The sequence below is a fragment of the Myotis daubentonii genome, chromosome 18, assembly GCF_963259705.1.
Source record: "Myotis daubentonii chromosome 18, mMyoDau2.1, whole genome shotgun sequence".
Lineage (NCBI taxonomy): Eukaryota > Metazoa > Chordata > Mammalia > Chiroptera > Vespertilionidae > Myotis > Myotis daubentonii.
The window spans coordinates 36,764,428-36,788,136 of NC_081857.1; the positions used below are offsets into that span (position 1 = coordinate 36,764,428).

A 23,709-nucleotide genomic window follows, 5' to 3' on the forward strand; every position below is an offset into this window, starting at 1 on the left:
AATTTACAAATTTAATACTACAACAATGGTGCTAGGAAAGGTGTCCTAAAGATGGTGGCCTTCAGATAGGTCTTGGAAGTCTCCCAATTTTTGTAGGTCTTTGCTCCTCTAAAGCTTCACAAAGTCCTCTCTCCTGTGGACATCTGAAATATAATACAGTTTTCTGCTTTAATAGCACCTCCTTCCACCTATTAGTATTTCAAGATAGCATTTCATATATCTAGTGTAACAATGTGCTTAGCTCTTAACCTCACATTCCTCTAGCCCAGTGGTTCTCAACCTTCCTAATGCCGCGACCCTTTAATACAGTTCCTCATGTTGTGGTGACCCCCAACCATAAAATTATTTTTGTTGCTACTTTATAACTGTAATTTTGCTTATGAATCGTAAATATCTGATATGCAGGATTTATTTTCATTGTTACAAATTGAACATAATTAAAGCATAGTGATTAATCACAAAAACAATATGTAATTATATATGTGTTTTCCGATGGTCTTAGGCGACCCCTGTGAAAGGGTCGGTGGACCCCCAAAGGGGTCGCGACCCACAGGTTGAGAACCGCTGCTCTAGCCTCTGAGCTGAATCAATAACCCTAACTTGTAGATTAAGCTTCACTCCTATTCAAAAATTCAAATTCTTCCTGCTAGAAAAAGATGAGATTAGGTCATTATTTCAAAGCATCAAGTCTCAAAAGCAATCTAGCTTTGGGGGGTTCCTGCCTTATATTTCTATTCCCCCAGAACTAGATTTCTTGCTGGTAACTTGTCCTGCCATGAATAGAGTTATAGGTCCCAACACTATATCTTGTCACTGGGGCCTCTGGTTTCTATGGCCAGCTGTTTGGATGCCAACGTTCTGTGAACTTCCATCTGTTTAAATCGTCTGGTATCTATCTAGATCCACACCCTGAATCTTGGGTTCATTTTGGACTTAAAACTTTCTGCATGAGCCTCAGGGGAGAGTTTGCCACCAGAGTCAGAGAGGGCAGGACATTGGTAACCTGAGGGTCTCTTATTTCAAATGTTTCTGGCTACAAGGCAAGAGCAATTAAGGGGGCAGCTCTGTTAGGAACTCACCAACTTGTCTGTGATCCAATGAAAGAGCTATTTTGTGAGAAAGGTTTAATACAGCGTAAAATGGATTCATAGGAAGTCAATGTGTATAAACAGGAAGTCAATGTGTATAGCAATGTGACAACCATCAAGACACTATGTGTCTTAGAATTTTTATCAGATAAGATGGGGCAATGCATGCAAAATACCAAGCCATCAATACATATTAGTTCTCTTCCTTTTACATATAGATTTTACAGTCCACAAAGTGAACTTTAAACTCTCCCTAAAACTTGCTGAATTGCATATTTCCCCCAGAGCGGTGACTTGCCCTTTTAAGCAGCACATCTGAAAAGTTGCAGGGCTGAGAGTCAGACTCAAGTCTTCAGAAACCACACCCAGTTCTCTCTCCCCTAAACCGCAAGCCCTTCTTATTGGGCTGTCTTAGATTTAAGACTGTGATGGCTTGGATTAAAGTGCTAACAATGGGATGGAGATCAAGGAAGAAAGGGTGAGTGAAATCCTGGGTGACTGAGCTTCTTAGGGCCACATCATATATGCCTATTTGTAAAAACAAAAATCTAAACAAACAAACAAAAAAAACACAAAACACCAATACTATATTTCAGGATACATATATTTTCGCATTTTAACATCAGAAATTGAGACAATTGTGTTTTCAGTTGTTTACACTGCTCAGCTGTTGACACAGTTGCTACTGTCTGCTCATCTGCAAGTTTGGTTGTTATTCCTGGTAGCATCATTGAACAACTAAAACCCACAGACATTTCAGTAAAAAAAAATCCCTTAAGCCCAGCTGGTGTGGCTCACTTGGTTGAGCGTCACCGTGAACCAGGAGGTCACAGTTCGATTCCCAGTCAGGGTACATGCCCAGGTTGCAGGCCCGGTCCCCAATTTTTCTCTCACCAATGTTTTATCTCTCCCTCCCTCTCCCTTCCTCTCTAAAAAAAAAAAAAAGAAAAAAAATCAATAAAACATTTTTAAAAAATTACTTAAGCACCATTTATGCAAGAAATAGGAATCTTGGTTGATGCCTGAAAACCTTCAATTGACACCTGGAAGATCAAGAAAATACCAGCCTCAAAACTTGCAGAATAAATGCCACAAGCTTGGGAAAAAATCCCAGAAAAAAACGGTGGCACCCTCCTTAAGGAATGGAGCATCACCAGGGCACGCTTGAGGGCACAAAGGGTGATACTGTATTGAAAATAGGCATCTATGACTCAGAGTTGAAGTTACTCAAAAAAGACTCTGACTGTGAGGACATTTTGGACTACCTTCACTAAATTATTTCCCTTGTATTGATGTACCAGTGTGATATATGATAAAAAAATCAATGTTTAAATAGACCCAAATAAGCCCTTTAATAAGGGCTGAGCAATAAGAATGCACTGTGCCATAGATTAGCTTGCAGCATTATTTTCTTTCTTAGTGCCATACAAAATAAGGCTGTGCCCTACAATGGTTGGTATCTTAGATTCAGTAAGAATGGTAATATTGTATTTGTATAAATGCTTCACAGCTCATATAGTTAACTCATTTTGGTCATCATAATAACCTTGTAATATTAGGAGCAAAATATTAGCCCAAATGTTATCGATGGGAACGGTATAACAGATTAAATAGTCCAAACAGCCAAAGAATCAGGATAAGGACTCATACCTCCAAAATAAGCCTAAAATCTCCCTTTCTCTCTAAGATTTCAAGGTTTGTATCCATCCTAGTGCTACTGTTAAGAGAAAGAGAGAGAGCGATCTGGTGAAAATGAATATAGTAGTTCGGGATGAATATTGAAAACGCCTCCCTTTTGGCAAGGAGAATGGTCAGGGCTTTAACAACTCACTATCGCAAACAGCCTAGGACTGTGCCCTAGCACATAAATGGTACTAAATAATCGGGGTTATATTACTCAGGGTAGTTAATACTGGCTGCCCCAGCAGTCAAACCCTGAATTTTGGTGGCTTAACCAACAAAATGTATGTCTCAACATGCCATAAATCTAGCACAGGTTGGCAGGTGGTGAAGACTGTAATGCTCTACTACACACCTTCACTCAGTAGCCAAGACGACGCAGGATCCACCATCTCTTAGAGGTACCCTGTGGAACATGTCACCTTCGAGGTTGCTGTGAGGGGGAAAGAAGGGAGTTACATCAGCTTTTAACTTCCTCAGCTTGAAAGTAATGCAAGTCACTTCCTTCACAGGCCATCAGCCAGAAGTAATCACATGACCTCAACCTAACTGAAGGGAGGCTGGGAAAAGCAGGGGAGCAATGGAAGGTTTGATGAGTACTGTCTATACCAAAGCAGTCCTGTAATTACACCCTTGAGGGCAAGAATTTACTGATATTCCCAATTACCTCGAATTGTGTCTGGCCTTTAGTGTTCACTAAAAATTATTGAATCAATAAATCAATGAATAAATGGCATGTGAAGCTGATGTTCCTCATTTCAACTATGAACCTACCCTGAAAAGTTCCTAGATCAGATTACTCAAGGTCAGGTTAGTATTTCAGAAACATCTAGAGTTTACAAGAAGGTATTTTGTAAGAATTTATTTGGAGTTGGCAAACTTGTTCTCGAAAGTAATTTGATTACATGAACTATTTTCCTTAGGATCTTAATGACTTTTTATTTTTTAAATTGATTTTAGAGAGAGGAAAGAGGGGGGAGATAGACAGATAGAGACAGAGATATCAATGAGAGAGAACACCGATCGGTTGCCTCTTACATGCCCTGACTGGGAATTGAACCCACAACCTTTCTGGTGCATGGACAATGCTCCAAGTGAGGCATACCAGCCAGGGCTTAATTTTTTTTTTAATGTTTTGGTTGAGGAAACATTGATGGTTCAAACATTCGTGTGCTGACTCCTGTATACCCCATACTGGGGATTCAAGCCCACAACCCAGGCATGTGCCTTGACCAGAAACTGAACCAGTGAGTTCTCCGTGCACAAAATGGCACGCAACCAACTGAGCTACACAGGCCAGGGCTTATTGATTTTTTTGACTAAAATACGGGAACACAAAACACTCAACTCAAAAGCCAGTTTTGATTTAAAAAAAAAATTTTTGTTTTTTTAATTGATTCCAGAGAGGAAGGGAGAGAAACATTGATAAGATCAGTTGCCTGCTGCATACCCCCTACAATCTGGACACGTGCCCTGACCAGGAATCAAACCGGGGACCTGCTGGCTCATGGGTTGATGCTCAACTACTGAGCCACACCGGCCAGGCTCATTTAAAAATGAAAACAGACTGCAATCTTCATAGAAATAGTTGCTTAGGGAGTTCAGAACAACTTTCCAAGATGATAAGAATTTAGATTGCAGTGATGTGCAAAGGCAAGCAGTAATCAGGCATGGGGAACTATACAGGATACTAGTAACCAGGAAGAAACTGATGTTTCAACTTAAATCCAAAGGATAAGGAGGATTTGTCAGTGGAAAAGTGAAGGGAAGAGAATTCCAAATGGAAGGAATAGTTTGTCCTCACAACCCCTACTATGGAGTCACACAGGATTACATAATTATATAGCTGGATAAGTGGTACAAGAAAGTGTTCAAAGGACATTAACACGTAGTTTAATTAGGACCACAGGCCATATTCCTTACCTTTTAGGGCAGGACACACACTCTTTCCTGACCCAAACAGCAACTGAGGCCATCACTCCCATAGCCCATCAGGCACACCCAATAGCCAGGAGCTAGACTGACGTGACAGATACACACAGCCTTTCCGAGTGCAGGGAACGTGCAGAGCCTAAATGCCGTTCATGCAGGAGGAGGGTGGGGCGTAGTGGTAGGGGAGGAAGCTCATCGCTGAAAGCCAAGTGCTAAAAGCAGCTTCGTGTGACATTTCTGTCAGTAGTCCTTCCTCCCTCGCTGTGTATGACACACATCAGATGTTCTGGTTTATGATTTCAGCTTCAGAGTACACACCCTTTGAGATCCAAGCTCATGTATCTCTTCCTGGCGTGCTGCCTGCTCATTAGCAGAGCTTTAAAGCTCAGCTGAGAGTGATAACCAAATGCCAAGAAAACAGGGACCCCTTTCTCATACCCTCAAGGAGGCATGGACTCTGGTGAATTGGTTGTTTTAGGCCCAGGTACCTATTCTCTACTTGCTAGAAAGAGACAAAGCACAGGCTACCAACTTCTGTCCAGATGCCAGAACCATGTCAGAACACAAGGTCACATACTGCTGCTGTCTTCCCCCATCTGGATCAGCCCAGAGGACAACCTACCCTCTTTCCTTTGGAGGAACAGTATAGGGTAACTCATAGAGGTCCCAGGTACGCACTGCTTTATCCGTTAGGTGGTCCAGACCTAGGAGGGCCAAGTCTGCCTGTTCATACTGTGTTTACTTCCCCAGGTAGTTAAGGTAGAAAAACCTTATTTACAGGGGAGATAACAGAAGAAGGCCACGATAAGCTTTTTGCTTCTTTGATCCAAGATTACAGATCCTGATTTGATTGAGATATCAGCAAATGAAAAGATACCATTAACAATCTCCAAAAAATTAAAAACTCCTGTAGTTCTAATCATTTAAAAATATATTACTTTAGAGATTTCCGGTAAGTATTGGCGCTAAAATCTGTTACTTCTTAAAAAATGCTGGGTCATATAACTTCTTAGATTACTTCCCCAAGTTATCTCATGTTACTATGGAAACTATTATAAAATAAATGTCAAAGGGTTTTCTTTAAAGAAAATTACGATGACAAAAATCTGTTATAATCGAAATGACAGCAATCTCTTTATCATTGGGTGCCCACATTTAAATGAGTTTTGTCGGAAATCTTTTCATAACCAGGTATTAGACCCAATTCTGGGTGGTTTGACTGATTGGCTGGCTTTGGAAGGAGCATGCTAAAATTAGTAGTGAGGTTATTTCAGGGCCTCTTAGTCCACATTATTTCTCAACTCCCACAAGTTTATGTGTTACACTTAGGAAATGTTTAGGGCAAAGTAGCCCCCTGGTAAATTCATTCATTTAGCCTACAGTATTCAAAGAAAAACTACTATATTCATTTTATTCACGAATAAGACAAGATTCCTGCCTTGTAATATGTAATTTAGTAGAGACGGTTATACACTAGACTGTGAGCTCCAAAGTCAGGGTTTGAGACTCTCGATTACTACTTTATGTCCAGGGTGTCTGTCTCAAAGTAGAAGCTCAATAAATATTGGTTGAGCGTATAATTGTATGAAGAAATATGTACCTGATGTTACCTTTCCAATACAAGTGTGTACTACATTCTTTGACAACCACATTTTAATTGTAGATTAAAACTACATCAGACATTTCAACATCAGCCATCAATAACTCAGATTTTGCAACCTTTCAGTGCACAGGATGACGCCCAAACAACGAAGCCACACAGGTCAGGGCGAAACATGCATTCTTTAATAATACATCATTTCCTGACATTTTCCTAAAGTTTGTTTTTTTTCATGACTGCATTTGTAATCACCTAGAAACACCACAAAAACTCACCTATTATTGTTAGAGATCTAAGTTTTTTATAGTCTTTATTTTAAATAATACTTTAGTGAACTGAACAAGCTTGTACAAGAATAGCTGATTATTTCCTAAGGATAAGTTCTCATAAGCAGAATTATTTCTACCAGCAATATATGACTGATGGTTTCCAGACACATTGAGGGTAATAAAACTGGTTTTATAACTTAAAGAAACTTTTGCCAATGTGCCACATGAAGAACTCTTGAGGTTCTGGGCTTTAGAATTTAGAGAAACCCTTATCGATATCCATACTTGATTACTGCATTTTCCTGTATTTTGTTTTGGTCACTTGCACTTCCTTTTTGGTTAAATATTGATTCCATTCTTTTTTTTAAAATATATTTTATTGATTTTTTACATAGAGGGAGAGGGATAGAGTGAGAAACATCGATCAGCTGCCTCCTGCACGTGTCCCACTGAGGATGTACCCGCAACCAAGGCACATGCCCTTGACCGGAATCGAACCTGGTACCTTTCAGTCCGCAGGCTGACGCTCCATCCACTGAGCCAAACCGGTGCTGGCTGATTCCACTCTTGTGCCCATTTTCCCACCTGTTCACCCCTGTTGTTTTTGAGATACCCCAAATGCCTCATTATTTTTTATGGGAGTAGATTTTACAAGGTACCCTGCATGTTCCCGGAGATTTGTTTGTTTGGTTGGTTATTTAGGAACAGAGGGAGAGGGAGAAACAGAAACATCAGTAAGAGAGAAACATTATCGCTCAGCTGCCTCCTGCAGGCCCCTGCTGGGGATCAAGCACACAACCCAGGCATATGCCCTGACCAGGAAGGGAACCAGTGACCTCTAGGTCACTGAGTCACACCAGTCAAGCCTTGGAGACAAACATGGATCTAAACAGTAATGGTTTCTTGGAGTCAAAATGATAAAGGGAAGATATTGGAATTCTAATTATTCTCGTTGGGGAGGTGAAAGCTGAACTGTGGAATTTACTGCAGCACAGATTCTTAAAGAGTTTTGCCAGAAAAATAAAGACAACCAGATAAAGTGGTTTTACATTGAGCAACTCTATGCAAAATGCTTATGACAGTGCCTGGCACAGAGGCTGTGCTGTGTAAATGTTAGCTGCTATTTATCATCATTTATTATCATACATTGACACCCACCACTTTGAAATAATCAACACATTTTTATTAGCCATATAGGTAGACCTACCAAGCAATATGTATACCAAGAGAAGAAACAATTTGTTTGAAAACCGAAATGATTTTTTCCCATTAGAAGTAATATAAATAATCTATTCCAGATCCCCACGTGATTGCATTTTAACTTTTTATAAAATACTTTTTTATTGATTTCAGAGAGGAAGTGAGAGGGAGAGATAGCAATATCAATGATGAGCATCATTTATTGGCTGCCCCCTACTGGGGATCGAGCCTGCAACCTGGGTTTGTGCCCATGACCAGAATCTAACCCAGGACCCTTCAGTCTGCAGGCCGACGCTCTATCCAAAACCGGCTAAGGCTTAACTTTTCTTATACACAGAACATGTCTAATGTACTGTTTAATCTATAAACACTTTAAAAACAAAAAGGAAATGATATGTACAATAAAAAAATGAAAATTTACATACACACTAGAACTTTAATGTTGACAGCTATTAATGACTGAATATGAAAAGGAGGGATATTATTGTTTGGAATGGGAGTCCCCTTCCATAAAAACGTCAGGTAGCTGTTCTTCTGGGGTTGTCTTTTGTCTCTTTGCTCCACTAGAACTTGCTTCAGGCTCACTGAGCCTGTCTCACTGAAAACCTATCCAATGATGTTTGTTTATGCCTGTGTTTTAACACGTGGCCTGAAGTGAAACACTGTATTGTCATTGAAAAAGTTTATTGAATGGTTGCTACTTCTTTGTCAGGGCGATATTTCTCAATAAAACTTCGCATTTCTCACCATTTTCCAAGCATTTCCTTGATTAGTGAAGTAGGAAAATCCTCCCTTCCCTCCTCTGAAGAGAGTTCCTCAGCTGCTGTTTGTTGCTGCTTCCTCTGAAGGTCCTGGAGTTCCTCGGTGGTCAGCTCAGTGTTGTGGTCCTCCACCAACTCCTCCCCATCATCATCATCATCCAACTCCAGGCCATGGACCTGCCCAGAGACACAATATCCTCCACAACACACACAGACTCATCCCCAAAGACCTACAAGTCTCTTTCAGCAACAGACTCAGCCCACAGTTTCTTCCAGGTTGATTGCATGGTCCTGAAACACACTTCCCTCCATGCTTTGTCTCTGAGCCTTAAGCAAGTGAGGATATTAAATTGCTCCTTCCAGAACTCCCTGAGGGTTAGTTTCAGAGGTCACCTCAAAACATCTCTGTAACAGTGCCTTTGTGCAGAGTTTTTTTTCTTTTCCTTTTTGTTAATTCTCACCCGAGGGTATTTTTTCATTGATTTTTAGAGAGTGGAAGGGAAGAGGAGAAACAGAGAGAAAGAAACATTGATGTAGACACATTGATTGGCGCATCCCAACCAGGGTCGGGAACGAGCCTGCAACCTAGACTGGAATCGAACCCAGGACCCTTCAGTTCTTGGGCTGATGCTCTATCCACTGAGCCAAACCAGCCAGAGCTGTGTAGAGTTTCTTAAAATTAGAAATGACCTGCTGGTGCATAGCTGGGTAAGAGGAGTTGTGTCGGGTGGCTAGAACCTAGGGGTGATGAGGCTGTACTCCTCTACCACCTCGGCCTCCAAAAGCATGGAAGGTGGGCAGGAGCATTATCTATTACAAGTAACCTGAGTGGCAACTGTTTTTCCTGGAGGTATTTCTTCACACTTGGAGCAAACACTTGAATCCACTCTATAAAAAACTGGCTGGTTGCCCAAGCTTTGCTATTAGCCCTCTTCATCACATTCAACTTATTTTTCATGACATTATTTTTTTCTTGAAAACTTGTGTGTTTTCAGAATGGCAAATAAGTAGAGGCTTCAATTTAAAGTCCCCACTTGCATTCCCACACAATAACATCAAACTGTCCTTCTTGGCTGTGTCCTGGCAATGACTTCTCCTCCCGGGTGATGCAGGTCCTCTTTGGCATTTTCTTCCAGAAGAGGCCTGTCTTGTCACAATTGAACACTTGTTGGGAAACAAATCCCTTGGCCTCTACATATTCTTGAAATTCTGTCACGAAATTATCAGCAGCTACTTTGTTAGAACTGGCAGTCTCCCATGGCTCCCTACACTATGAATGCCACTTTTCTTAGATTTACCCAACCACCTCTACTGGCCTTAAACAAATCACTTCCAGCAAATCACTCGTTCCAGGGGTGTCTTTCAAGTCAGCATGCAGCATCTTCACTGTTCCTGAGCCACACCAGGCTTGAGGTGTAACTGTTCAGGAGTTCCAACTCCCTGCTGCTGCTGTTGGGCGAAGGCCAGAGGTCCACATTATCGCACTGAAAGATCTCACAACATGGAATATAGACTCCAGATCACCCAGAACATCTGGAATATAGACGATCTTAAACCTTCTGGTTTCAGAGGCAGCTTTCATGGCCAAGTTTTCATAATGAATATTTAGCTCTACTAGGGGTAGAAGGAACCCAAAAGAGGGTCTACCTAAATCAAGATGGCCTTCTAAGTCTATGGATTAGTCGCCTATAGTATTAAGTTATAAATTATAATTTCATGCATATTTGGTGAGAACTAAATGATGATTACTTTCTTATGATTCCAGACAATACTGATTTGACCTTGGGCAAGTTACTTAAACTCTGTATCTGTTACCACTGTATCTGTACCTGTCTGTAAAATGAGGTTTATAGAATTTTATGAGTAAATGAGTTAATATGTATAAAGTGCTTAGATCAATGCCTGGCATATAATAACTACTTCCTAAATCCTAGCTATCATCAATTTATCATTATTATAATTAGTAGTATTCACCTACCCTCATCTACCCAGAATACTAAAGACAGGAAGGGAGGGAAAGAAAGAAGGATGGAGGAAAGGAGGGGAGGGAAGAAGGGAAGCAGGGAGAAATAAAAAGGAGGAAGGCACTCAGGGTTAGCCAAGGTCAAGGAGGTAGATGAGTCTGGCAAATATGTAAGACCATGCCTAGAAAAAATGCTCGCTAGGAAAGATCCTGCACAGTGATGTAGGTTACAAAGAGCATAGGCCAAAACTCCCCTGTGCCAACATACAAGGACCAGGAACCAAGTCACATCACATTGAGGAATGGATTGGGGGCATGGGCACTGGACCGCCACAGGTAAAGAGAGCCTGAGGCAATGCGTTAAAAACAAGTTACTTGTTACCCATATGGATTGTTTTGTAAACTTTAAAGTCTTTCAGCATTACTGTAGGTTTATCCTAATTTTTTAGTCTACCCCCCAAATCTTGTGCTTTTTAATCTAAATTGACTTTAGATAATTATTTAAAAACCATGTAAATGTGCCTTATTATCAAAGTCATGGCAAATACTAAAAAATGTGATAAACAGTACATACAGTATGCTTCCTTGAAAAATATACACTTGTACATTAAAAATTCTCAAAAAAAACCCAAAAAAACCCAAAGAAGCAGTAAAAATAATCCTTGACCACCAAAATGTATCAAACTCACAAAAAGCCAGTGAGTGGAAAAAATCATTTTTGAGTAATTTGTCATACTGAGGAAATTTTTATTGCAACCAACTTGTTTTTCTACCAAATTCTGTTGACCAAATTATCTCCTGCTAACAGAAAACCAGGGAAGCCAACTGATTAGGATGCCAAACTGCAGGCTGGTGAGATTAAGTGAAAGGTCAAAACAGGGCAAAAAGAGCCTGGGAGAAACAGGGAGGGGCCAGGGAGGGGCTTGGAGTGCATTGCATCTCACCAACTTGGATCAGTCTTCCTCTAAAGCAGTGGTTCTCAATCTTCCTAATGCCGAGACCCTTTAATACAGTTCCTCATGTTGTGGTGATCCCCAATTTCATTGTTACAAACTGAACATAATTAAAGCATAGTGATTAATCACAAAAACAATATGTAATTATATATGTGTTTTCTGATGGTCTTAGGCAACCCCTGTGAAAGGGTCATTTGACCCCAGAGGGGTCGCGACCCACAGGTTGAGAACCGCTGCTCTAAAGAATAGCAAATTCATCTTAGATCCAGCCCTTGGGAAGCAGCAGGACTACACTTGACACAACATGAAACCAGAGGCAGATATTCTGAATGAGAATTCTCTACTTTAAAGAAACAATGTTTTTAGAATCGGCATTATCTCCTTTATCCTAGGCATCTGCCTGCCAACTTTTTTCATACATGGTACAAAATCAAATTTCATTTTCCTTATTAAATTATTATGAATTATAAATGGAGGAGTGCTCTTGATTAAGTATGATTGTGTCAGAAATAATGGAATAATTGAGAATGTAAGTGAAGCAGTGGAGTTCCAGAGAAAAACTTTGTCATTTATTATTCTCCTTTCCACATAAAGTGATTATCTTTCACAGCTTGAATCATAACTAGCTGCTATGAATTTTCAAATTTAAATTTTCCCTGCTTATCCCATTACTAATTTCTGAAGCTATAACTCTTACCTTGAAATCTTCAGAAGTTTTGCTCCCTGAGCCAGCTTCTGAACAGCAGATTACCCACACCTCATCCAGTCTATCAACCTTTAAGAGAAAAAAAATGAATCTCGGGAATTTTGTGACAAAGCCAAAAGCCACTAGAGAGCAAGCACCATGCTTGATTTTGAAAGACCCCATAATGAAATACTTTTATTTAAAGATTTCACTTGTTACAGTAAAAACCTGGAGATCCAGTTCTTCTGATCATGCCATTTATTAGAAGAGTGGCCTTAGAAAGTATGTCAGCCTCTCTTGGCCTTAATTTCCATTTCTGTAATATGTGGGGGATATGCTAAATGATTTTAAATTTCCTCTCAGCTCTAAATTTCTGATCCTATGCTTACTAGTTTATTTCTTCAATGTCTCATGGATTAATCAGAAAGAAAACCTGGCAGAAAAGCAAGAATGTTACCAGCATCATTACATCCTTTTTGCCAGCTCACCCGCCCTGTTTCTACTTTTTAAGCTAAAAACCCTAGTGTTGCTCTTGATCTTTGCTTCTTATACACTTAATGGAAAATTGTAATAATATTAATTTGTAAACACTTATAGAGTGCTTTCCAAGTTTTACCAATCATTTTTGCAAGTGTTATTTGATTATCACAACAGCTCAGGCTGGTAGATATTACCTTCAATTTACCTGGAAGGAAACTGAGGCCCAGATAGTTCACTGAATTAATTGTCTAGAGTAGCACAGACAGTAAGCTATGGGAACAAGCCTTCTGATTCCAAAGCCTATACTCTTTTCACAACAGTACAGTTCCTACTAGGGGCAGATCCAGATTTTGTGAGGCCTCGGGCATATATAATTTTAGATACCTTCGAGAAAATACAAAATTACAGTGTACACTAGTAAGATCCTGTGAACAGATTGTTAGGACCCTTTCTCAGGGCTGTATCAAGTGAGGGGCCTTTTAGGTTAATCTTTAGAATTTAGTTTTATGGTTTTCCATGGTTATACATTTATTTCGTGCTTACTGTATGCCAAACACTAAAGTAGATACTAATTTTATTATCATAACAACCCTATGAGGCAGGTACTATGCTTGTTTGACAGCAGAGAATGAGGCTCAGATGCCGGGAGCCGGTCCATCCTTGCTGTTTCAAGGGACCTGGCATATATGGCATACTGTTCTTAATATGTTTGCTCACCTTCCTGGCGCTGTGTTTTAACCAAGGTCACCTCTCCGAGAAAGGTTGTTTCCCCAGGTAGGGATTTTCCCCTGAAGTTAGGGAGAGAATAAAACCTTTTAACTAAGTGCCAGGCGGGTAATTAATCATTTTAACTACGAACAATCATGCTTAAGCTACATAATCTTTACTCCCTGGAATGGAGATAAGAAACGCCCTAACCTTTGGAATAGAGATTGATGGGATTGGAATCAACTGGTATAAATACAGATGCAACAAGACAGCAAGAGACAGAACTCAGGAGACAGAACTAAGAAGAGAGAACCTACAGACAGAACCTACACAGAACCTACAGACAGAAGAACTTCGCTGGAGAGAACATGGCAAAAGATCCTGGACTGAACCTGACTACAGAAATTGGCAAGAGAACCTGACTAGAACCTGGTGACTGAACCTGGCTGGAGAACCTAGCAAGAGAACATGGCTACTGAACTTGGCTGGAGAACCTGGACAGAACCTGGCTGGAGAACCTAGCGAGGGAACATGGCTACAGAACCTGGCTGGAGATCCGAAGCAGAACCTCTCTGGAGATCCAGACCAGAACTTGGCTGGAGATCCGGGCTAGAGATCCTGGCTAGGCTGCTGATCAACTGAACAGTGTCTCCGTGTCCTTCCTTCTTCGCCTACTCCGTCCACACCTTTGGGGACCCCTGGACCTGCTGGGGTTGGACCCCGGCACTCAGAGAGATAAAATGAGTTGCCTAAGGACACAGAGCTAGTACGTGCCAAGTTGAAACTACTCAGGAGATCTGGCTCCAGGTCCATATTGCGAACCTACCACACTATGCTCCCTATGTCTTCTTCTGAGGTTTCCTGGGAATCATCTCATTTCCATTACACAACCACAGTTCAGGCTCTGATAGGTTCAGGTCTGAACCAGTCCTAGTTTGTCTCCTTAACTCAACTCCCATATTATCTATCCTGAATGCTGTTGCCACCCTAACAATCTTAAAGCACTGCTGTTCTAAGTCCCAGTCACAATGACCTGAGTGCCTTCCCCTTCTCAGCATTTATCAAGGGTAAAAAGCAATTACTGCTCATAAGCAGTACTTGACCATATATTCTAAACTGTCTTCTATTAGCCCGGCCAGTGTGGCTCAGTGGTTGAGCATCACTCCATGAACCAGGAGGTCACTGTTTGATTTCTGGTCAGGGCACATGCCGGGGTTTCAGGGCTCAATTCAGTAGGGGGTGTGCAGGAGGCAGCCAATCAATGATTCTCTCTCATCATTGATGTTTCTATCTCTCTCTCCCTCTTCCGCTCTCTGAAATCAATTAAAAATATTTAAAAAATTGTTACGCTATCTTCTACTACGAAGTTGAACTGTCTGTTGTGTGTAAGAGACAGAACACAGTGGGTGGGAAAAACACACATGGGAGCTCTCAGAACTGGATCCTTCAACCCCACTCCACCACAATCTCAGGTTCTTCATTTGCAAAACACTTAAGACCAACCCCAGAGGGCTGTTGTAAGAATTAAATGGAAGGGGTGTGTGTATAGGGAAGGGAAGGTTGGGAAACACAGCAACTGCTCATCAGATGCTGGTTAATTTCTGCCTGGCCCAATCTCCCCAAACAACTTGGAAGCTCTTGAAAGGCAGGGGCCTAGGCGGATACATTTTTGACATTTCTTAGAAGTCCTGGACATCACAGACACTCCGTAATTATACACTTTGATATCTGGTCTTGCTCAAGAACCTACAATGGTTCTTATGACAGAAGCAGACCCTGGACTGGAGTTGGCCACTTCCTAGCTGTGTGACCTCTGGAAAGTTACTTAACCTCTCTGAGCCTCAGGCCCCTTATTTGCAAAATAGCGGTAGTGAGACAGTATAGTACGAAGCTAGGAAACCCCTCGGCAAGTAGAATGGGGAAACTGAGACAGACAGCTGAACAAACGGACCGAGCAATGTGCAGCCAGATACACAAGGTCACCTCACTGGCGGGGACATCTAGGCCTCCGTCCTAGCTCAACTCCAGGCCCAGAAGAGCAGCAAAACACAGGACACCAGGACCAGCTGCAATGATTCAGGACCCTGGTGCTGACCAGTCCGTAGGGACCAGGACCCTGAAAGAGCACCCCTGGAAAACTGGTGAATATTCTGAAACCCTCCCGAGACCTCCCCTAGAATTCCCGCCAACAAGAGAGAGAAAGCCCTGGAAACAAAGGACCGGGCGCATGGTGGCCTTTCCCTGCCCCCTCTCCTTCCCCACAGGCGGGCCGCTCTCTCCAGCGGTTCTCAACCTGTGGGTCGCGACCCCTTTGGCGGTCCAACGACCCTTTCACAGGGGTCGCCTAAGACCATCCTGCATATCAGATAATTACATGACGACTCATCACCGTAGCAACATGACAGTGATGAAGTAGCAACGAAAATAATTTTATGGTTGGGGGTCACAACATGAGGAACTGCATTTAAAGGGCCAGAAGGTTGAGAACCACTGCTGGTAAGCGCTAAGGGTCCCCCGGAGACTTGCCAGCAGGGGAGCACTGGGCTAAACCCCTGAGCCTTTCTCCAAGGCCCCCCCTTCTTCCACTGCGCAGTGAGCACCCCCCTGCGGCTTCCTCCATCCCGGGCCTCTCCTCGCTTCGCTGTCCCCCGCTTTAGTAAGGGGACGCTCGAGACCACCTGGACTCACGGGGTGCCATTTTCCCGGCACCACGGCAGGCTGGAGGGGCGGCCTGCCCCGGACCAGGCCCCCATCCGGGCACAGCAATGCCCGCCTGCCTGCCGCCCAGGGTGGTGAGGACGAGTCAGGGGAGCGGCTAAGGCTGTCACCCGCCCTGCGGAGCTGCCAGCTAGCACGACACTCTGTCCCAGGCGTCCGGCGCCCACGAACACTCGGCCCCTCCGCACTCCCCGACGTCCGTGTTCCGGGCGCACACTCCCTCCCTCCGGGACCGGCGTGGTGGCCCTCAGAGCCGCCCGGCTCTCCCGACTTCTGCGTGTAACGCCCACCATGCCTCCGATGCCACGGGCCAGGCTCTGTCGTAAGAAAGCGCCACGGATCCTCTCGCCAAAGCCACCACAGCCCCGATGAGGTCGGTTCCGTGACGGCCGCCGCGGCAGAGAACAGGAAACAGGCCCTGCGGGCTTGAATGGCTTCCCGGAGTCACTCGGCTCCGGCCAGACCGCAGCCAGGTAACCGCCCTCGGCTCTCCCCGGGCCCAGGTGCGCCCGCGCCCATTCAAACCCGGCCAGGCCCTCCACGTCCAGCCGCCTCCCCGCGCCTCTCCCCCACCCCCCTCCCCCAACCTGAGTCAGGCCCCCGGGGCGCGCCGCCTCCGTCCTGGGCGGCTTTTCCCCTTTTCTTCGTCAGAAGCCGGGGGTGAGGCCGACGTCCGTGTCCAGCGCGCGTGCGGGCCGCCACGGACTCCTCCGACGGTGGAGGGACGACTGGGTCCGCGGGGCAGCGTGGCTGTGCCGGCGCCGCGGCGCGCGGGTCTCGCGGGGCTGTGGGTCACGTGCCGAGGAGGGGGCGCCGGCGCGCAGCGGGGTGGGGGTGGGAAGCGAGCGGGCGGGAGCGCGCGCCGGCGCCGGGCAGCGTGTGGAGGCGCCCGCGGCTGTTGGAGTGGATGTACCGGGGGGGAGGGGGCGGCGGCCGGGAAGGCCGGCTCCGCCCCCTGTGCGCATGCTCCGGCCCCCCGCCCCCCCCCCACGCCGCAGGTTATAAAGCCGCCTCGCCAGCCGAGCCCACAAAGTGCTGGCGTGCGGCGACGTGACCGGCCGGCCGCGTGGGTGCCCGCGGGAGCCAACGAGGGAGCGGGCGAAGGACGCGACCGGGCCCTGGGCCTCGCGAAACTCCAGCCTCGCCGCCGCGTCACGCACACGCTCGCCGCCGGAGCCGCGCATAACGGTTAGTTGGGTCATCGCCGGCGGCGCTGGGCGCGGACCCCGGGGTGCCCTGGCTGCCTCTGCGGATCGGAGGCAGCCCCGGGGGAGCGGCGGCAGCCTCGGGGGAGCGGAGAATCTGGTCTCCGGTTGGAGGGAGGCGGCCCGGCGGGGCATCGTGGCGGCGGGCAGCCGCGTGGCCCCGGAGCGGTTGGGGAAGGAGACCTTGAGGCGCTGGGGACAGCGCCTCCCCGCCGAGTGCGGCTCCGCGGTCAGGTGCCGGTCACCGGCCTGGCCGAGAAGTTGGGTCGTGGTACCGGTGACCTTGGGGAAGTGGCTGCCCCGCTCGCCTTCAGGAGGCTCCGTAAGAGATGCTTTTGATCTGAAATAAAAACAGGGGGGACGACGTGGGGCCGGTTCGCGAGGCGCCTTCCAGACTCTCTCGGCCCCATGCCGCTCCCGGGAAAGGGGCGCGGGCGGGAGTTCCTTTGGGCTCGCGGCGTGCCCGCCCCAGCGCTGCGGCCCGCCGGTCCCGGTCCCATCTGGTGGCCTGCGGGGGAGCTTTGGGGCTCTGCGGTGCTCGCCGCCAGGGCGTGACTGCGGGATCGCGTGGACTTTGCCGAGTGACGGTGCTGACGGGCTCTTGGTCATTCAACCTGTGGCTGCAGGACGGCCGCCCTGGCGCGCGGGGTCCCCGCGGCGGCCCGTGGAGAGGAGCCTGAAGGATGGCGGTGCACGGGGCCCGTTGCACGCTTTTTGTTCCAGTGCATCCTCTCCTTCCACGTGCCTGTGAGCGTCTCGCTGCTTTGTCACGACTGACTCGGTGCGACCAGCAGTTGCTAAAACTAGTTTGCAGTTAATTAATTCATCTTCACAAACGTCTTCACTACTTGGGCCGAGTTTCCAGCGTCTGCTTATAACGGTAAAATGTATACAGGCTACTTGATCACAACCGGTTTTGAAATTTTTTTTTTTTCTTTCAGATTTTCTGGGGTGTTTGTTTTTTTTAAAAGTGTGTACAGCGCCAATGCCCTGATAAAATAAACGTGGGATCGGTAACTACTGGACTGTTGTGATAGGGCGAACTCTGAATTGTGTGAGTTTGGAAAGCCTGTGAGCAGGAATTAGGCATTAATAATTGTGATGTCCGCTCACAGCCTGCCCGGAGAGGTGAAGGAGAGAGTTTATGTATCTCCAGCTTTTTAGTTGAGCATTAAACGGTACCTATAAATCCAACTCTCACACCCTGGGGAACAATTTGCCTTCAAATTGCCATGCATTAGGTAAAGAATTGAAGACATCCAGCCCTTTAAACAGGTAATGGGTATTACTTAGAAGTTGATCATACTTCAGTAATTAACAGTAAAGATGCTGTTCTTTCATAGGATTGCAGTGACTTTTGTTAAATATGCAAGTTTATGGTCGAGAGCATTTTGTGAGATTTTAGTAGCTGAATAGTTTTAAAGGTTCCGCTGTAAGCTTAACACAATAGGCTATAACATACCTGAACAGATTAAAAAGGGTGGAGGGGTGAGACCACCATAGGATGAAACCAACAGATTAGTGTTTCAATTATTTACATTATCTTTTGGCTGTGTAAATATTAACTCGTATAATATAAACTCTGGAAAAGATCTTAATGAACACTGAGGTTCCCTTATACTGCAGACTAGAGGCCTGGGGCATGAAATTCGCGTACTGGAGTTGGGGGAGGGGGGCCTCTAGCAGTCCTGGAGCTCTTGGGGGGATGTGCGATTGACAGCTTAGGCCTGCTCCTCCAGGGCCTAAGCCTGCAGTTGGCCATCCTTAGCACTGCCACAGGCGGGAGCTGTCCTCACCAACTCAGGGCTTCTGGCTGAGTGGCGCTTGCCCTGTGGGAGCACATTGACCACCAGGGGGCTCTCCTGTGTTGAGCATCTGCCCCCTGGTGGTCAGTGGGTGTCATAGCAACCAGTCGTTTCCCCATTTGGTCAATTTGCATATTAGCCTTTTATTATAAAGGATAGGATTAGGAAACTGAGGTTGGAGGGTTCGTGATGTGTAATCTTAGTTCTGAAATCTTGTTAATGGTTTGGTGGGAATTACGTATTTTGACTCCCATTGAATCAGATTTGCATTCCTGAGCTTTCTCTAAAATTATAAATATGGATATAAATTATTTCATACTGAAAATTGGTATTTTGGGTAATAACTTTTCCCAGCTTATGTCCTCCTTTTCCATTGTGTTTTCAATCCACTTCATAATTTGCATTCCCATGCAAGATTTAGGTCCCTGTAAATGCCTACATGGCCATTCATTCTGGTTTTGTTGCAGATGAAGAGTTTGAGAAAACCAGATGAAAAAGTTGTGAATTTTTATGTATTCAGCAATTTGTTATTGGCTACCAGGCACTATGAGAGACTTAGGATATAAGATTTCCTTTCAGAGCTTTATTCCCATTCTAAAAGTTTTCAAACCATATTTTGAAATATGTATTTCTTCTATCCCTATCTAGTAAATTCTTGTATGCATAGTAATTGTTTATTAATTCATATCCCTTGAAGGAGTCTGAAAGTTATTATGCTACCTTTGATCCTCATTATCGCAAAGAACTAAGTTGTTTGATTAGTAACAAACCACAAAAGTGTATTAAAATTGAGTATTGTTTGTCTAGTACAGCAATTTTCAACCAGTGTGTCGCAAGAGGCACGCTGGTGTGCTGCAAGAATTTTTAAAAACATGCAATACCTGACTATTTAGTTAGGCACACTGACTACTTTTCCCTTAGATTGTCAAATAAATAAAGGGCAACAGCTAACACAACAATAACCATCTAGGTCAGTGGTTCTCAACCTTCCTAATGCCGCGACCCTTTAATACAGTTCCTCATGTTGTGGTGACCCCCAACCATAAAATTATTTTCGTTGCTACTTCATAACTGTAATTTTGCTGCTGTTATGAATCATAATGTAAATATCTCATATGCAGAATGTATTTTCATTGTTACAAATTGAACATAATTAAAGCATAGTGATTAATCACAAAAACAATATGTAATTATATATGTGTTTTCCGATGGTCTTAGGCCACCCCTGTGAAAGGGTCGTTCGACCCCCCCCCCCAAAGGGGTCGCGACCCACAGGTTGAGAACCGCTGATCTAGTGTGAACAAATCAAAATTATACCTATTTTTTGTCGGGTCAGCAAAAATGTGGGGGTTTTTTGGTGTGCCACAGAATTCTGGTGATCAGTTTATGTGTGGCATGCGATGAAAAGGGTTGAAAATCACTGACCTAGAATGAAAGCATTATCCATCATCACAACTGTTTTTATTTTTAAAGATTTTTTTAGAATATATTCATAGACATTAAAGATGTATCAAAAAGAAGTCAAGATCGCCGAAACCGGTTTGGCTCAGTGGATGGAGCGTCGGCCTGCGGACTGAGGGGTCCCGGGTTTGATTCCGGTCAAGGGCATGTGCCTGGGTTGCCGGCATATCCCCAGTGGGAGATGTGCAGGAGGCAGCTGATCGATGTTTCTCTCTCATCGATGTTTCTGACTATCTCTCTCCCTTCCTCTCTGTAAAAAATCAATAAAATATATTAAAAAAGAAAAAGAAAGGATTATTACCTCAAAATACACCACAGTTAAACTTAGTCTTTTTTTTATTTCTGACAATATATATAAATATTAAGACTATGTTGTCATTGAGATAATTATCAGTTCCTTTATTAGAAATGAGTTTTCAAATGAGTGCTTTATTTTCTTGGAAACTACAGTAATTGTTAAACCACTTCTCTTCCATCTTCTCCATTAAGTAGTTTTCTAGGTGACAGAGTAAATATACACAATCATTACACACAATCATGGTAGACTGATAATAAGGATGTTTATTTCTAATCTGCAGAGCAAGTATTTCAAACCTGAAGTACATCGACCTCTTTAGGGTCCCCCTTTTTGAGCAAAACAAAGGCCTGCATCTAATGTAGCAAACTTGAAAACACAATTTGAGGCAATTTCAAACACATTTGCTGATGCACCCAAAAGAGGGCAAGAAGATCCCCAAGTCAGTGAAGATGCCATTGTTTTTGTTTAAGTTATATGAACATATAGTTCCTTAATACAAAGAAAAATCATTCTGCCTGAACTTGTGAAAATTATATGCTCCTTTGCATTTTGTTCCCTCTCATGTTTGAGATAAAAGTCAATGGCCAAAGATTTACATAACCTGTGACATCATGATTACATAAGGCTGTGACACAATTCTGTGTGTGTTGCATCACAGGTTCTAGTTAACTTCACTCACATCAGTACAAGAGTTAGGAGCAGGAGTCCTTCTGTGGCTCTTTGCCACGGATTCCTTTGCAGTTTGTTCAAACGTATGGGCTCCTTGTCAGAATAATGTTTTTAAATGCATAAAATAAAATACAAAGGTATAATTGTCCAATTATCTTAATTGGATATTAAGTGCTTTTGAAAATAACAAATTAGATACGATCTTATAGTAGGTCTACAGTAATTTTGAACTAGTAATCATATTAAACAATTTCAAGGTAGCTGTAGCCACGTTTGAGGATATAAAAAATGTGTTTTCTGTAGGTGACAAAGGCACAGATACTGCTAATGCTGCTATGGTTTGTTGCCTGCATTCACAGTTGAAATTAATTCTAAACTTTACTTAGAGGCTAATTGAAAGATCTTTTAATATAATTTTTTACCCCAACCAATTTCACAGACCCCTTGAATTCCACCCACAATAGAGTACCAATCAATGATCAAATATATAACTTATAATGCCTATATATTTTGAGGAATTTCTTTTTTTTATAAAGGCTAAGTCATTGTAATCAAATCAGATTCAACAAAACTATGAGTTGTTGTGATTAGCAATAGGGTAATGGTGGCAACTAACAGAGCTGTATCCTACTTCTGCATAAATGATCAGTAGCACTCTTCAGTAGATGTGACTCCTGCTGTCATGGTATATACTCTGACCCTCAAAGAGAAACACCATTTCCATAAGATCATTATTGTTCTTTTGATCACTGCTCTGCATGATACTGTCAAGTAAGAAATGTCCAAACCTGTCAAGAATTTTTATGAGTTTGAGCACAAAACAATGGACAGGGTTTGTTTAAGGCAAAGATAAAATCTTTTACTAAAAATGTTATATACTTGGGGCATGACCATAACCTGCCCAGTTAGGAATTTATGATCAGATTACCCTACGAGATTACTTTCCATAGAAATCTTTTTTCATCCACAGTGCCAGGGCTCAAACTTGTGGCCTATGCTAGTCTTCCTGCCATACAGATCTAAACTAATAAAAGAGAAAAATGGTAATTGGTGTACGACGATACCCTTTTCATTGGCTAATCAGGGCTATATGCAAATTAACTGCCAACTAAGATTGGCAGTTAACTGCCAACAAGATGGCAGTTAATTTGCATATGCAGGCACAATGCAGGGAGGCGAAAGGGAAAGCAGGAAGAAGCCCCCTGCCACTGACAGTGATCGGAAACCCAGGGGGGAGCTAAGAGCTGGGGGGCAGGGCAAAGGCGGCCCTGGGGCCGCCTTTGCCCTGCCCCCTAGCCATGATCGGAGAATCAGGTGCCTTTTCCGCCCTGGCCAGTGATAGCAGGAAGTAGGGGTGGAGCCAGCGATGGGAGCTGGGCACGGTCGAAGCTGGCAGTCCCAGGAGCTAGGGGCCCCTTGCCTGGGCCTAAAGCGAAGCCCACGATCGCGGGGCTGCTGCAGCTGTAGGTCCCCGCTGCCCGGGCATCCTGCAGGGGCAGGGGCAGAGCCCGCGCGATCGCGGCGCCCCCCGCTGCCACTGTAGGTCCCCGCTGCCCGGGCTGGACGCCTAGGCCAGAGGCGTCAGGCCTGGGCAAGGGGCTGATCCTGCGATTGGAGGGTGATGGGGGTCAATGCCTGAGGGCTCCCAGTATGTGAGAGGGGGCAGGCTGGGCTGAGGGACACACACCCCCGCCCCCACACCCAGTGCACGAATTTCGTGCACCGGGCCCCTAGTCCATTATAAAATGATCCTACTATCAAAAAGGAAAAGAGAGGGCGGGGGGGGGGGGGAATTGCAGGGAAAGAGCATGGAAAAAAATACTCATTTGCCAGGGCAAATTAAAGGAAAAATAAAGGTATACAACTTAAAAAGGTAACTTGAAGCCATAATTATAGCAGACTTAAATCAATCCAGACAAATACTAAATGTGGTAGGCACTAGAAAGTCCTGAGTTTTTGATAAATGACAAAATCAGAGCTGGCAGCATATTACAATACAGACTGGAGAAGTGGTATGGCAGTGATAGAAGGTAAAAGGGCACTGCACCAATCGTGGCAGCAACCTAAACTGGGTAACAGTAATAGGAATGGACACAAGAGATAACAAAGGGGAGATGGTTGGAGGTTACTTGCATTTGGTAGGGCAGGGACTCCACTGGAGAAGTATTAACATGACTTGGAGATTTTAAACCAGGTGCTTGGGAGAATGGTAGAAGAAAAGACTAGGTTTG

General features: G+C 44.3%; 2 protein-coding genes across 7 annotated transcripts in view; one reads left to right on the top strand and one right to left on the bottom strand.

The window, feature by feature from the left end:
- LRIG2 (leucine rich repeats and immunoglobulin like domains 2) overlaps positions 1–15,641 on the bottom strand; it is a 109,898-nt gene extending 94,257 nt beyond the window's left edge. Inside the window, exons 1-2 of the mRNA XM_059674829.1 lie at positions 15,274–15,641; positions 12,147–12,224 (exon numbers count right to left, since the gene is read on the bottom strand). The gene's annotated coding sequence lies outside the window, so the exon portion shown is untranslated. The remainder of the gene's footprint in view (positions 1–12,146; positions 12,225–15,273) is intronic.
- A 1,415-nt stretch (positions 15,642–17,056) lies between these two features.
- The window catches only part of SLC16A1 (solute carrier family 16 member 1), a 38,959-nt gene continuing 32,306 nt past the window's right edge, over positions 17,057–23,709 (top strand). For 5 of the 6 annotated variants that reach the window (XM_059674838.1, XM_059674836.1, XM_059674837.1 and 2 more), the window contains exon 1: positions 17,058–17,228. The gene's annotated coding sequence lies outside the window, so the exon portion shown is untranslated. Of the gene's footprint in view, positions 17,229–23,709 lie in introns of all 6 variants that reach the window. The other variant, XM_059674840.1, reaches the window with a different exon arrangement.